This window comes from Diadema antillarum, unplaced genomic scaffold (assembly GCF_040938485.1).
Source record: "Diadema antillarum isolate AM-2024a unplaced genomic scaffold, OU_Dant_1.0 seq00001166_RagTag, whole genome shotgun sequence".
Lineage (NCBI taxonomy): Eukaryota > Metazoa > Echinodermata > Echinoidea > Diadematoida > Diadematidae > Diadema > Diadema antillarum.
In genome coordinates this window covers 454,071-467,915 of record NW_027271973.1, presented here as the reverse complement: position 1 = coordinate 467,915, position 13,845 = coordinate 454,071, and the positions used below count along the sequence as shown (strand labels likewise).

General features: G+C 40.7%; 2 pseudogenes; both read left to right on the top strand.

Annotated features, from left to right (window-relative positions):
* Positions 1–409: 409 nt before the first annotated feature.
* LOC139744398 (uncharacterized) lies at positions 410–1,488 on the top strand (annotated as a pseudogene).
* A 14-nt stretch (positions 1,489–1,502) lies between these two features.
* On the top strand, positions 1,503–8,404 carry LOC139744397 (uncharacterized; annotated as a pseudogene).
* Positions 8,405–13,845: the final 5,441 nt, after the last annotated feature.

Genomic DNA, 13,845 nt, shown 5'->3' with positions numbered 1-13,845 from the left:
CATGTGTTGATATTCATGATCACTGTTTCAAACATATCTTGTATATCCATCATTGATTTGTCTCAGAGCATCCGCTTAACATGAACATTACCAAGTTGTAAAATACACTATGCGATTAGAGAAGAAAGAAATAACAGTTACATGAACAACATTAATCTTTTGTATTGAATATCAGTGTCTTTTGCAGTGACATTTGGGTACAGTGCATTTTATTTTATTTTTTACTCTTGCAGTCACTGCAGCCCACCAAGTTTTGCATCCATGTCCACCAGCCATGGACTCGCCAACTCCTTTCCGGAGATCACAGAGGACTAATCGAAGGCTCCCTGCAAGGTTCCTTGATGACTCCATAGAAGTCTCCACATCTCTCCAAGGAAGCCCAGCCATTATCTCTGGTTACAGTAACTCCAGGTAAAGCACCAGCTTGCAAATCACAAGGTCCCCTCCAGTCTTGCCAAGTAGTCAGTAGGTCGCCTGCTAAAGTGATTAAGTCTGCCCGCAAAGTACAAAGCAAGACTGATATTGCGGCATGGCGTTGCTCACCTGTAGTCAAGGACAAACAAGCAGCACCAAAAAAATCACAACAATCCCTGGAGTGCAATACATGTGGACATGCCTTCACCAAGAGCAGGCAGCCTCAGAAGGCACCTGCTGTCTGCTTCCTGCATAGCGAAATCAGGGGAGAGTGACCTGGAAGAAGATAGTAAAGAACATGCAGAAGATGACAGAATGTGGGCACCTAATAAGAAGCCAAGAAAAGTATGTAAGATATGTGGCAAAAGTTTTTGTTGACAAGTACACCTTAAATGTACATAAGCGATTGCACACTGGAGAGCGTCCATATCAGTGTACCCCTATGTGAAAAGAACTTCACCCAGAGGAGTGCCCTGCAGTTTCACCTTGACACACATGCTGGAGAGAAGCATGAGTGTTCAATATGTGGATACAAGTTCACTCAGGCCAGGAGCTCAGCGGCATATGCTCTTCCACACTGGAGATAAAGTGATGAAGCGAAAAATGGTTAACAGAAACTACAAGAAGATCTTCGTGTCCTTGCAGCTGATGGGGGACAAAGAAAATGGCAGTCGGTGATGGGAAAGAAAGGGTATATGTTGAGGTGTATGAGTGTCACTACTGTAAAAAGCAATTCAAGCGAGCTCTCTGAGCTGACTGTTCATGTGCGCATCCACACTAATGAGCGGCCCGTTCCGAGTGTGACATATGTGAGAAGAGCTTTTAAGCAGCTCAGCCACCTCCACGGGCACAAGGCAACTCATTTTGAGTCGCAGACTTCTGTTTGTGAAGATTGCGGGAGAGCAGTTCACAATGGCCAAAAGCCTTCGCAGACACCCAGGCATTGAAGATTGTTGTGCTAGCGAGGATTCAGAGAAGCTGCAGGAATTAGAAAGAGAGGGCGGCCCAGGAATCCTGAGAAGAAAGAGCAAGTGGGTAACAGTGAAAGTTATACAGAAAAGAGTGATTTTCTAGGACTCGATGAAACTATGGATGAGGGTGGTGAGCGACAAGCATTAAGAAAACTGGAACACGATGGTAATCAAAGGGAAGCAGATATTGGATCTGGTGAAGTCAATGCTTCTCTTCATTGTGGAAAAAAAGATTATAGAGAAAAGTGATCTCATTCAGCATATTTGCAAGCACTCAGAAAATCCTTCTTTCAGTTGCAGCAAATGTGGGTAAGAGATTTAGACTGGCAAGTTATTTGAAGAGAACACATGAAGACTCACTCAACAGAAAAGCCTTATGCTTGTGACAACTGCAACAAGAAATTCAAAACTCAAAGATGCTTGCAAAACCATGCAGGGAGAAACTCCTGTACAGGGGTTAAGACCTTATGTGTGTCAAACATGTGGAAAAACATTTATGTATCAGCGATTTTTGACAACCCACAGGTGTCTCAACACACCAGTGAAAATGTTTTCATGCGGAGATTGTGGTAAGATGTACGAGCGCAAGGATCGTTTGATAGAACATTTGCGTCGTGCACACAGGGGAGAGGCCTTTTGCATGTGAGTTGTGTGGTAAAACCTTTGCCAAGATTGCAAATTACAGGCTACATCAGCGTGTTCACACTGGAGAAAAGAAATACAAGTGTAAACACTGTGGTAAGAAATTTGCTCACAACAGTACACTCAAATATCATGAAGGTACCCATTCAGAAAGAAAGACATTTGCAGTGTGATGAATGTGAAAAGCAGTTTGCTCTCGGTCAAAGGCATTAGTAGCCCACAAGCAGAATGTGCATGGTGCTGAAGGGCTGCTAGCAAGACATCATACTTATGTGCCAACTGTGGCAAGGTTTATCACCACCTGAAGAGGCTTATGAGGCACTTTTGTGAAGTTAATGGGTGTAAAACGCTTCCCATGCAATTTGTGTGACAAGCAGTTTGATAGAGCAAAGCAGCTGGAAATTCACATGAGAGTTCACACTGGTGAAAAAACCCTATGAGTGCGACAAATGCTGGCAAGAGTTTCTCGCAGTCTGGTGGCTTAAAAGATCACATGCTTTCCCAACACGAGAGAAAAGAAAATTCAAGTGTGACCTCTGTGATGTGAAGTTCCTACGCATGAAGAGTCTTCGAAGCACAAACTCATCATTCATCATGGCATTGAGCCTCACATATGTGGGCAGTGCGGTGCAACCTTCAAGTACTACAAAGCCCTCAAAAAAGCATGAGCTAGTCCATGGCACCGTTGACCCTGAACAGAAGGTCCTGACAGACATTCTTGAGGACATCGAGCAGGCAATAAACGAAGCCTCTGAGGAAGCAGAAACGGGTGACTCTGCCATAACAGAAGCTGTGAATGGCATAGCCCCTCAGGATCAGGTGGCAGAGGTGGTGATTCATGTGAGAGACCCCGGCATGGAAGTCATCATTGGACACGATGAAGAGGGCAACATTCTCCATGTCATCCAGAACCCTCACCAGGAGGAACTCGATCAGAGTGTACAAGCGATCCACATCCAAAGGCAGATTGAGGAACAGGGTGATGATGAAATGGTCATGGCTGTTGTGATGCAGCAGTGGATCATCATGAAGAAGTTGTATCTGCTTCATGATTTTAAGGGGGCCACCAGCAAATTTGTGCAAAAGACATTTTTAATAGTCGGGTACAGTGGACTCACATTATAAAGAAGTCCTTCGGACCGGCAATTTTCGTTCGTTATATCAAAATTTTGTTTTAACTGAATAAATAAACAATAGAAATACATAAAGTGGATAATGTTGCGGCCTGAATATTTTACTTCATTGTAACCAGAATTTTGTCTGTACTGTGTTTGTTTATAACAGGAGTACATTGTACACTGTAGCACTAGTGCCTAATGTGTACACATTTTTGCCACCATGAAACAGTGGCGTACAATGTATCATCAGGAAGTACAATGTAGGAAGATCTCCTTTTTACTTTTCTTTTCAAAGTACTGTGTAGCTGGAAACTTGTAAATTTTGAACTTTATGAAGTTGTACAATTCAAGATTTTGCCAAAGTCACAAATGTCACTGTTATACAAGTGCATGCCTATTATAACAAACACAGCTATAACAAAATTATAGATACAACTGAGTAAAATTCAAGTCCCAAAACTATCATCTATACAGTACATCCTATCATACTTTATTTGCTTGACTATAATGAAATTTTGATATACTGAAGGAAAACTGCCATTACCGACAACTTCATTATGACGGGACTTGCCTGTAGTGTGAGCATATCATATTTCAGGTCATGAAAAAAAAAAAAAAACAGGCAAATTTTCTAGAAGGTTTTCTGCTACTGGATACTACTGTTGAGATGTTTATGCACCGTAACAACTTTGCATACAATGCATGATATTCAGCTACAAAGAGACTTTCATATGCACTGAGGGTCTACACAGCTTATTAACCTGTTCCTTATGGGAACCTAGGTACTAGTATACCAGGTTCCCAAAATGTTGACAAGAGTGTCTGCATTCATGGACTAAATTTATGTTTATTTGTATTATGCTGACCAGAAAAGTGACTTTGATCAAAAGATAAGAGTTTCTTCTTTCAATATCTGGTTCTTTTTCTGTACCATACCATGTGTATTTTTATCTAATTTACCTTTTTCCAACATAGTGGTGCACTTGTTTTGCTATAAAACTCGTATGAAGTCGCACACAGCCATCAAGGCTGAGCTCACTAGTTAGTAAGCCCATCAGCACATACTCTGTGCATACCTAACGTCCGCTGGATATTTTGCTTTGTTTGATGGCACATGCCTTTCACCATGGAAAGGGGATAAGTATACCACTTGACTGCCTTCACACAGGGGGATTCTCTGTCGATGGGCATACAGAAACTCGTTTGTGGGCAATAATGGCTGTCTGACACTTGCGGGTGGAACAGGTTTATAACTAAAGTCATTAGATTTTTCTTTTGAATCAGAAGCATTTTTTAGAAGAGAAAAAAAAAGGAAAGGAAAAAAGATCTGAATGAGAGAGAGTCTGTAAAGCTTGGAATGATGATTAATACTCTGGTACTTGCAGATAATTACCATTAGATTTAAGATTACAGTCTGGATTTTACAAGTTGAAAACAGTTTACGTGATTGTAAGGTACTGATCTACCAGAAATTCATTGATGAGTGAAATTACGTGGACGGTTTACTGAAAAATTATGCACACTATCCTAGTGTCTGCAGTTTTGAAACAAATTCCAAGGCTAGCTAAAGGAGCTTGATACATACACTGGTATTTAAATATTTTGTGCATCAATACTCCAATGCATAGCCACAGTCCGTGATCTAAAAACAAATTTGGGTATGTCTCTGACATGATCAGATGTACTAAAGTTGTAATGGCTTTCATCAATCCATGTGTAACAAGGGAATATATTTGTTAAAACATTAATTTTAAATTTTTTTATGTTTGTAGGTATCACTTTCCTATGGTTGATTTGTTTGGTACTAATTTACGTCCATGACGTACCTAACTTGGTTCTGCATATCAATAAGTGCAACATCATGATTGTAATTTATCCAATGAAATTACATCAAACAAGGAGAATTATCTCCTTGGTGATTATGATACATTGCAGTTTTAAAGATGTGTACTTCTTCCCATTCATGCATTGTAAGTTTGATTAAACACATCCTGCTAATGTAGTTTTTACTTTGTTTCTTTGTGTAATATACAGTAATGTACAGTGTATGTTCACTCATAGGTTGATTATGTTTGGGTGAGGTACATTGTATGTTACATGTACATTGTGGCTTGATGCATTTTGCGAATGAACAAACAGCACTTGGCACAGTTCAGAAGTCTTTACGAATCGATGACAATGTCATATTCCTGCATAATTTGAGGGACAATCGATCTTAACTTGGGATGTGACAATAAATGATAGGGTTTTGCATGTTTCATATTTGAAATCGAAAAGAAAATTTGAAATTAGTAGCAGCACTGCATCTTTTAATCTTTACAAATCAATTAGGTGCATATGATGTCTACATCCCTCTCTTGTGCAACTGAACTCACAAAACTTTGTTAGAGGGCCTTTTTTTTTTCATACGTCAAAACCTTTGAGGAATTAAGTGATTCAACGTAAGAAAAGAAAAAAACAAAATGCCAGTATGATTCATTGTGACGTCATGGCACATATAACAGTATGTCCTGATGGAATACGAGCCATATCATGAAAAAAATTGTTCACATACCCAGCAGTCACATGGTATTTGCACTGTCTGCTTCCTTTCTGTCCAGCGCCACGCATATGGAGGTCAGCATGAACATCTCCAAGTGATTAGGACATGTTAGAGGACTCGCGAGCTGAATACATGTAGGGATAGACCTCAAAATGGAGGGTAACGGCAACGCCAGCCTGAAGCAGCCTCAACGCAGGATGAATCGTAGGAGAGTACAGGTCGTGCCTGGCGATGCGGATGCCATGCTGGAGTGTGAGAAATGTGGCAAGAAATTTGTGACTCGTGGAGGGCTCAGTGTGCATGTCTGCAGTAGGAGAAACAGTTTAAAGAAGCAGGTCCGAGGAGATGGAGATGGTCAGAGAACTGGTGGGGTAGAAGGTGCAGACGTAAGGGATGGTACTGGTAGTGATGACTGTGATCTGGATTACCAGGAGCCGAATGCAACGCAGAAGGATCAGTTGAAAAAAGCAGGAAGATCGAGGGAGAAAGCAAGGTGTGATATTTGTCAGGAAACCTTTGTAAACCATCAGGTTTTGCTGGTACATCAACGGAGGCACACAGGAGAGCGACCGTACGTGTGCACTTTGTGTGAGCGCAGATTCACTCAGCACAGTGCTCTGGTTGGACACATGAACACCCATGCCAATGAACAACATGAATGCAAGGAGTGTGGAAAGACTTTCACTCAGCTCAGGAGCTTAAAGCGACATGCAAAATTTCATACAGGTGAGAAGGAGATGAAGAAAGGCACGTTAATACAGTTTCGTGAGCGCCTTGTCAAAGTTCCTGTAGATGCTTCTGGGAAAGGCGAGATACTAGAGCCTCTAATTTCGAGAGGTGTTCCCTACCAAGACATGTATCAATGTGAGTTTTGTGACAAACGTTTCAAGACAGGAAGTCAGTACGTGGTACACAGACGTATTCACACTGATGAACGCCCTTTTGAGTGCAAAACATGTGGCCGTAGGTTCCGCCAGAGAATCACGTTAATAGATCATGAAACAACCCATCGCAGTGACAAACCTCATGAGTGTGAAAGATGTGGGTCCAAGTTTAAGCAGGCACGCATTCTTCGTAAGCACAAAAATTCTAAAATCTGCGATAAGCGCACTAGAATCAAAGAGCAAAATCATGAGTTTTCTCAAATGGATGTTGAGTCCAAGTCTAATGTCAAGCTCCTCCCTGAAACAAAAGTTGAAGAGGTAACACAATGTGAGGAAGATGAGGTTCGTGTTTCACCTAGGGAAGACAAATCAGCTACACTGTCAGAATCAGCAAAACCTGAGGCTGAAGGTCAACCAGAAACGCATAAAAATGCAGACAGTGAATGTCATGAAACTTTCATATGTGAGCAGTGTGGCAAAATTTTTCACAAAAAGAAAAATCTTTACCAGCACATCAAAACACATACAAACAAGAAACCGTACATCTGCAGTCAATGCAACAAGGGTTTCAGATTAAAGTCAACACTGCGTGAACACATGGAAACACACACAGTGGGCCGGCCACATGCGTGCCAGAATTGTCAGAAGCAATTCAAAACCAAGCGTTGTCTTCAGAACCACATTGGGCGGAACATTTGCACCCAGATCCGACCCTACACCTGTGAGGTCTGCAACAAGTCATTCATGTATGCCAGGTACCTGGAGAGACACCGATGTTTGCGATCGGCACCAAAAGAATTCAAATGCACACACTGCGAGAGGATATTTACGCGGCGTCACTTATTGGTTGAACACATCCGCACACACACTGGAGAGAAGCCTCTGCAATGCAGCGATTGCAACAAAACATTTGCCAAGAAAGACCTTCTCAGGCGCCATCGTCTCATCCACAGTGCCGACAAGAAGTTTAAGTGCAAGTTATGTGGGAAGAAGTTTCCTCTGAGGGCTTCTCTTCAAACGCACATGGTGGTCCATACGAGTGAAAGGAACTTTGTGTGCAAAATATGCCACAAGGCATTCAAACAGGCAAGTTCACTTCGAACCCACAGCAGGAAGCACAATCCCAGCAAGCAGTCCGAGTCGAAGCCAGCAGCATTTCTCTGCGCTCATTGCGGCAAGATGTTTCGGCATTTCCGACGGATGCTGAAGCATTACTGCGTGGCACACGGTGGGAAGCGCATCAAGTGTCAGGTGTGCGAGAAGATGTTTGACAAGAAGCAGCAGCTGGAGGTCCACATGCGCATCCACACAGGGGACCGCCCCTACCAGTGTGGGGAGTGTGGGAAGCGCTTCACCCAGTCTGGCAGTCTAAAAAACCACCTTGTCAGCCATACGGGTGAAAAGTTGCACCAGTGTGACATCTGTGACGCCAGGTTCTCCCGCATGACCAGCGTGCGTAGGCACAAACTCATCATACATGCCGGTGTGGAGCCTTTCATGTGCAACGTGTGTGGCTTGACCTTCAAGTATCAGAAAGCATTGAAGAAGCACACTTGCTTGGCAGATAACGAAATAAAGGAAGCTGTCCTTGTAGAGCCTGGTGTGGTAAAGATTCAGGACATGGCCAATATGCCAGAGGTAGATGTGTGCGAGTCTGACTTGGAGCAGCAGGAACTGGACAAGATTCTAGGCAATATCAAGAGGGCTATGACGGGGGCAGGCATCGAGATCAAGGATAACGTCCAGTATCAGATTGTTGTCGGTGACAATTCTGGGGAACTCGTCGTCAGTATGGGTGGGGATACCTCGCAGTCACCGGACCAGATTTCCTGAATACGCTAATACTTCATTTTGATTCAACACAACCAGTGTGTATGGTGTGACTGCTCATCTCACAGAATTCTTTTGCTTATTGATACCTAAAATTTTTTACCCCACCACACCAAAGCCTCGCTCACCATTAGTTAGCCACTGCTACAGGAAATATGTTAAATAGATTTAAAAAAAGAAGAAAAAGACTGAATCTGTAAGTAGCATGCTTTCTCTCACCTAAGATATTTAATAACAGTTCTTCCACAATTATTATGCAGCAATTTGGAATTTGCCAGAGCTAAAAGACTTCTGAATTTGTGACTGGAATGCTTGTTGTTGCTAAAGTTTGGTTGAGGTTTTTTTTTTTCATTACTATCATTACCAGTGTAACGACGTCTCATGGTCCTCATATTTTAAGGACATATCAATTTCGTCAGAAGTACACATTATGATCAATTAGGTCTCTTCTAACCTGGAGACACTTTAATCACTGTACTTGTGCATAGCATTGTTTTTCAATGTGTGGTATGTAATGTACAATGTACTCTTTTTGCCATGTTTTGTCTTTCTCTCCATATCATTCCGTTGTGAAAGTACTGCCACCGTGTACTGTATACACCATATATATAGCAATGCTAATTTTTTGTGAATCAGGACTTCCCAACAATTTCCTGAGTGGTTAAATTTGTGATCGTGAAGTACAGCAATGGACAGAGAAATGTGTGTATGTATCACATTCATGTCGGGATTAGAGTAGATATTAATTCAAAATTTGTGAATAGTAACTGACTCATGGAATTTGTGAAAATCACGACCCTGTGAAATACATGGTGTATACAGAACTTGTGTGAGCAAATTGACGAACATGAAGATGGTGAGATCATTAGGGCAATGAGATGGCTCAGCCAGTAGTACCAGTGCTTTGTGATCAGATAGATTTGAGGTTGAGTCCCATCTAGTCAATGTTGTTTGTTATCCTGCTGTCCCCTCTTGTCAGAAGCAGAAACACTCTGGCCCTCAAATAGGACATTGAAGGGAAGTTGTGTGTGTGTGAGGGAGTCATGACTCACACATGTAAAAGATCCCACCCATAAAAAGCAGCATGCTAGCCTGGTTAACCCTAAAAGGGCCGGGGGGGGGGGGGGGGGGGTTGTTAAATCAACCGCCTCCCCCTCTACATTTTCCGTGAGTATGCCTCTACGTGAAATTTTTTGAGCGGGCCGCTCACTGACTTTTTACTTTCAAGTCTTGCACATCTTTTGACACCATTTTTGCGAAAATTGCGCATGCCGTTACGACATTGCACGACCTTTTATACATGCCTCAGAACTCAGACATTTTTTAAATCACTGCTCCCAGTGGTAAACAGTACCTTTAAGTGGTTTGCCCCACATACCCACACCAGAAAATTGGCAAATGATGCAGACCTCTCACCCAAGGTTCACCCAAGGGGTGGTATTCTGAACTTCTTCGTAGAAAGATTTTTTTTTCCTAAGTCAAGATTTTGTGACAAGTGGTATTCTGAAATACTAGCAATAGTCAATGAATGGCATAAACTTTGTGTCGTACAAAGAAGAAGACAAGTTCATTGAAATATAAGTATGATTGATTGTGTGGATGTCTACACAAAGTCGTGTAGAATTGTGACTTACTGTATTTGATTCCCAACCTAATATCTGTAATTTTATTATCAGATACTGTAAAGTGTTTTTATGAAGTATCCCTCTCTTCTGGTTTTTATCAACATGAGAGAAAAATGAAACTTTTCAAAATTGTCCCTTGGTAGGCTGACATATTTGATTTGGACACATTGTACTAAAGCACACACATAGAGCAGTTTGAGTTTGAGTTGTCAGACTTTATAATTCTCTCCGTATTCAATTGGAATGAAGGAATAAAAATTACCGTAAGAGAAGAATTTATATCAAATTTGATGAATATCAATTTAAAGCTTATCTTGGAGGCAGTGATCAGTGTACAATTTGTATGTGCATGTCACTGCCCTGCCTAATTTCCTCCCCATTTCTCTGTGAATGCTCAAACAATCAAGTCTCTTCATGTAATATACATGTTTACTGACTACGCATGGTAGGTAGTCTTGCATTTAACCCATTGCGGTTGATTAGAAAGAGATTGTGGTATACTAAATGTACCTTGTATTGTGTTTCTAAAGGGCATTACACTGTTTTATTAATTTTTGATGGCAACATACATGTATTATCTTTCCAAATCTTTCCATCTCTTTGGACCTGTTCGTGCACAGTATGTATTACAGTGCATCTGCAAGTGTATTTCATGAAAGTGGGTGTTTATAAATTGTTCTGAGTGCATACAGTTGTACATGCATCATTTATGATAAAAACAAATCTGTATATTACAAATGTCATTGCATGTATCACGACTGTGATACATTTACAGCCAATGCAATACATTTACAACCTGGTGTACAAAGTGAATGTAAATTGGTATGTGAAAGAGTCAATTGCACGTGCTTGTCAAAGCTTGCACTGTTAAATTGTTATTTGCATTACAAAGTACTGTACATGGTACGTGTCAGTGATTGGAAAATAAATTATTTTTGTTGATATGTTAAAAAAAAAACACTTATCAAATGCAAATTATTCTGAAGAAGCTATAATGTATGGCAAATAATCGCAGTTTGATCATTTGTGTATTTTTTCAAGAGTGATGAGAAATTCTGAAGAGTGGTGAGAAAATTTGAAACAAAATGTGCACGAAAATACTGCGCAATACTGTGAATAATCTTCATGGACAATTGTTCACACACACACACTACACATACACACACACATGCATACATTTGACTCATCTGAAGTGGTAGTGGCACAGGTTTAGGAACAGGGTATGGTGTGTGTGTGTGTGTGTGTGTGTGTGTGTGTTTGTTTGTGCTATGTCTTGAAGTAATTAAAATGAAGAATTACCATGGTATACAATGGACTCCCATTACAACGAAGTGCTCGGGACCGGCAGTTTTCTTTTGCTACACAAATTTTGTTATAACCAAACAAACAATAAAAATACATAGAGTGAATAATGTTGCGGCCTGAATTTTACTTCGTTGTAACCAGAATTTCATTATAACCGTGTTCGTTATAACACGAGTGCACTGTACTGTTTTATTTTAAAGGTTCTTGTTACAACAAAGTTCCCTGTAAGACTGTTAAACTTCAATAATACATGGTACTATAATTCTATACACAAGCAAACAGGCATGACAAGCCTGCTTTGTTATGACCACATTTCATAATTATGTTGTTGCAAAAGATGCTATACATACCACAGTAAGCTGAGAAGAGCACCACTTCCTTCATTTAACTACATTGTATTGTACATGTACAGTACCTGTTCTATGTCATTACATCATTCCATTTCTCTTTACCATTGCACTGCAAATATCTTTCTCAAATAGAGAAAATACATAATCTACAGTACAAGCAGAGTGGAAGTATATATACATGTATATATATATATATATATATATATATATATATATGTAACGCCCGTGTTTCGTTGCAAGCGCGACAGCTAACAGCGCACTTGCTTTCCTATGTGTATAGTCGTAGCCTGCTTGTGGGTAAGGTGATGCAGGGGGCGTTCACTCAACAAAAAGAAGAAGAAGGGGGGGGGGGGGGGGTGACGATGCAAGAACGGGTCCCTAACCTTGCGAGATATGACACCTGTATAGAGAGCAGGGGGAGAACACATCTGGCTTGATCAACACAGTTCTGCAAAGTCTTTATTCACATTCAACATGATACATAATACTTTCAATTTACAAAAACGCAACAATCACAATTTTCACATATACTACGTACACTGACATATTACATACAACATAATATCCAAACTACCCCTTAGTACTATTAACTACATATTACTCTATCACCGGATATCCTATTACACTTACTACTTCCCATTAACTCAAACTTCATTTATATACACATTGACTTAACTTATCTCTCTATATATACATTGCATACACGCTCTCAAATACACTCAACAAAATGCATGGAAAAGACCCCAATGCAGAACCCTGGGATAGATTAAGCACTTTGTAAACTCACAAACTAAAATAAAAGCTAAGGCGAGGACACGCTGGGCTCCCCAGCGTGTAAAAAGCCAACGAAATATACAAAGGAAGTTTTAACCAGCATGTGCGCTGAACATATACTATACAAAAAGTAATCACCTCTTTGCGCCCCATTCCAGGCCTAGAGAAAAGGAGATGGGGAGAGACTCCCCCCATTAAGACTTTGAAACAAAAGAGCTACCAGCACATCTTTCCGGCCTCCACAGAGGTAAAGAAACTTGACAATGACCCTCCGCCGTAGTGCGGTCTTAAAAAGCCGTGGTCAGCCGGCACAGTCTACTCGCGCAGACCCCATTCACCTATCGTACTATAACATACAAATACACACCCTGTCCACTGCCTTGTATACAAAACTTACTTTTACAATATGAGCGGGCCTTAACATGAAAACTAGCGTCCTATATACTCTACATCGAACTAACTACCTCTTCTATATGCTAGTGACTATTCACGGGGCGCAGATAACACATACACGCACACACATACACACACATCCACAACACACCAGTAATCACGCACAATCACACACACACGCACACACACACACAGATGCTACCCTCTACATAACATGATATTGTATGGCATGCTATGAAAAGCCACGAGTTCCTTCACATGCAATGTAAGTTCAGGATTAAACGAAAAGCTATCCATTATATACAGCATGTACTTTGATTTTGACACTCTATATACATTGAATATTGCGACGGACTTATCTCATAAAATATTCATCGACATATAAATGAATTAAGCTGTCGATAATATGACAGCGTTATCATAATCGCTAACGCTTAACTTACCAATATATGATTACCGCCACAGTATCTCGCAACTGAGCCAGTTACCAAATGCAAATTTGTTAAAGATAACTACAGGTCAATCCCTAACTCCTTGAGTATATCAAGGCTATCGAAAAGTGAGAATAATGTATATATCTCATCGGTTGTTTTCAACAACTGGAATAAACTACTATTGCAGGACAGCGAGTAACTGCATTAGTAAAATCATAACTTCATATATTATAACTTGATATAACGAATTCTCAACCATATCTATAATTTGGTAATCCTGTGATTATCAAAACACAACATACTCATTAATGGCATGTCAATGTGTGAAACATACAGAGATAGCAAGAGAGTATATGAAGTAGAATAACTCTTACCTGTATAGAGAGCAGGGGGAGAACACATCTGGCTTGATCAACACAGTTCTGCAAAGTGAAGAACTTGTGCTGACCCACGCCAGATGATGTTCATTCAGCTCTCAGGTAAGAAAGGGATTTGTTTACAAAACAAACGCCGGGTGCTAAGGTGGTCGCCTGGTGGCCTTTTCATCAGGAAACAAAAGAGTT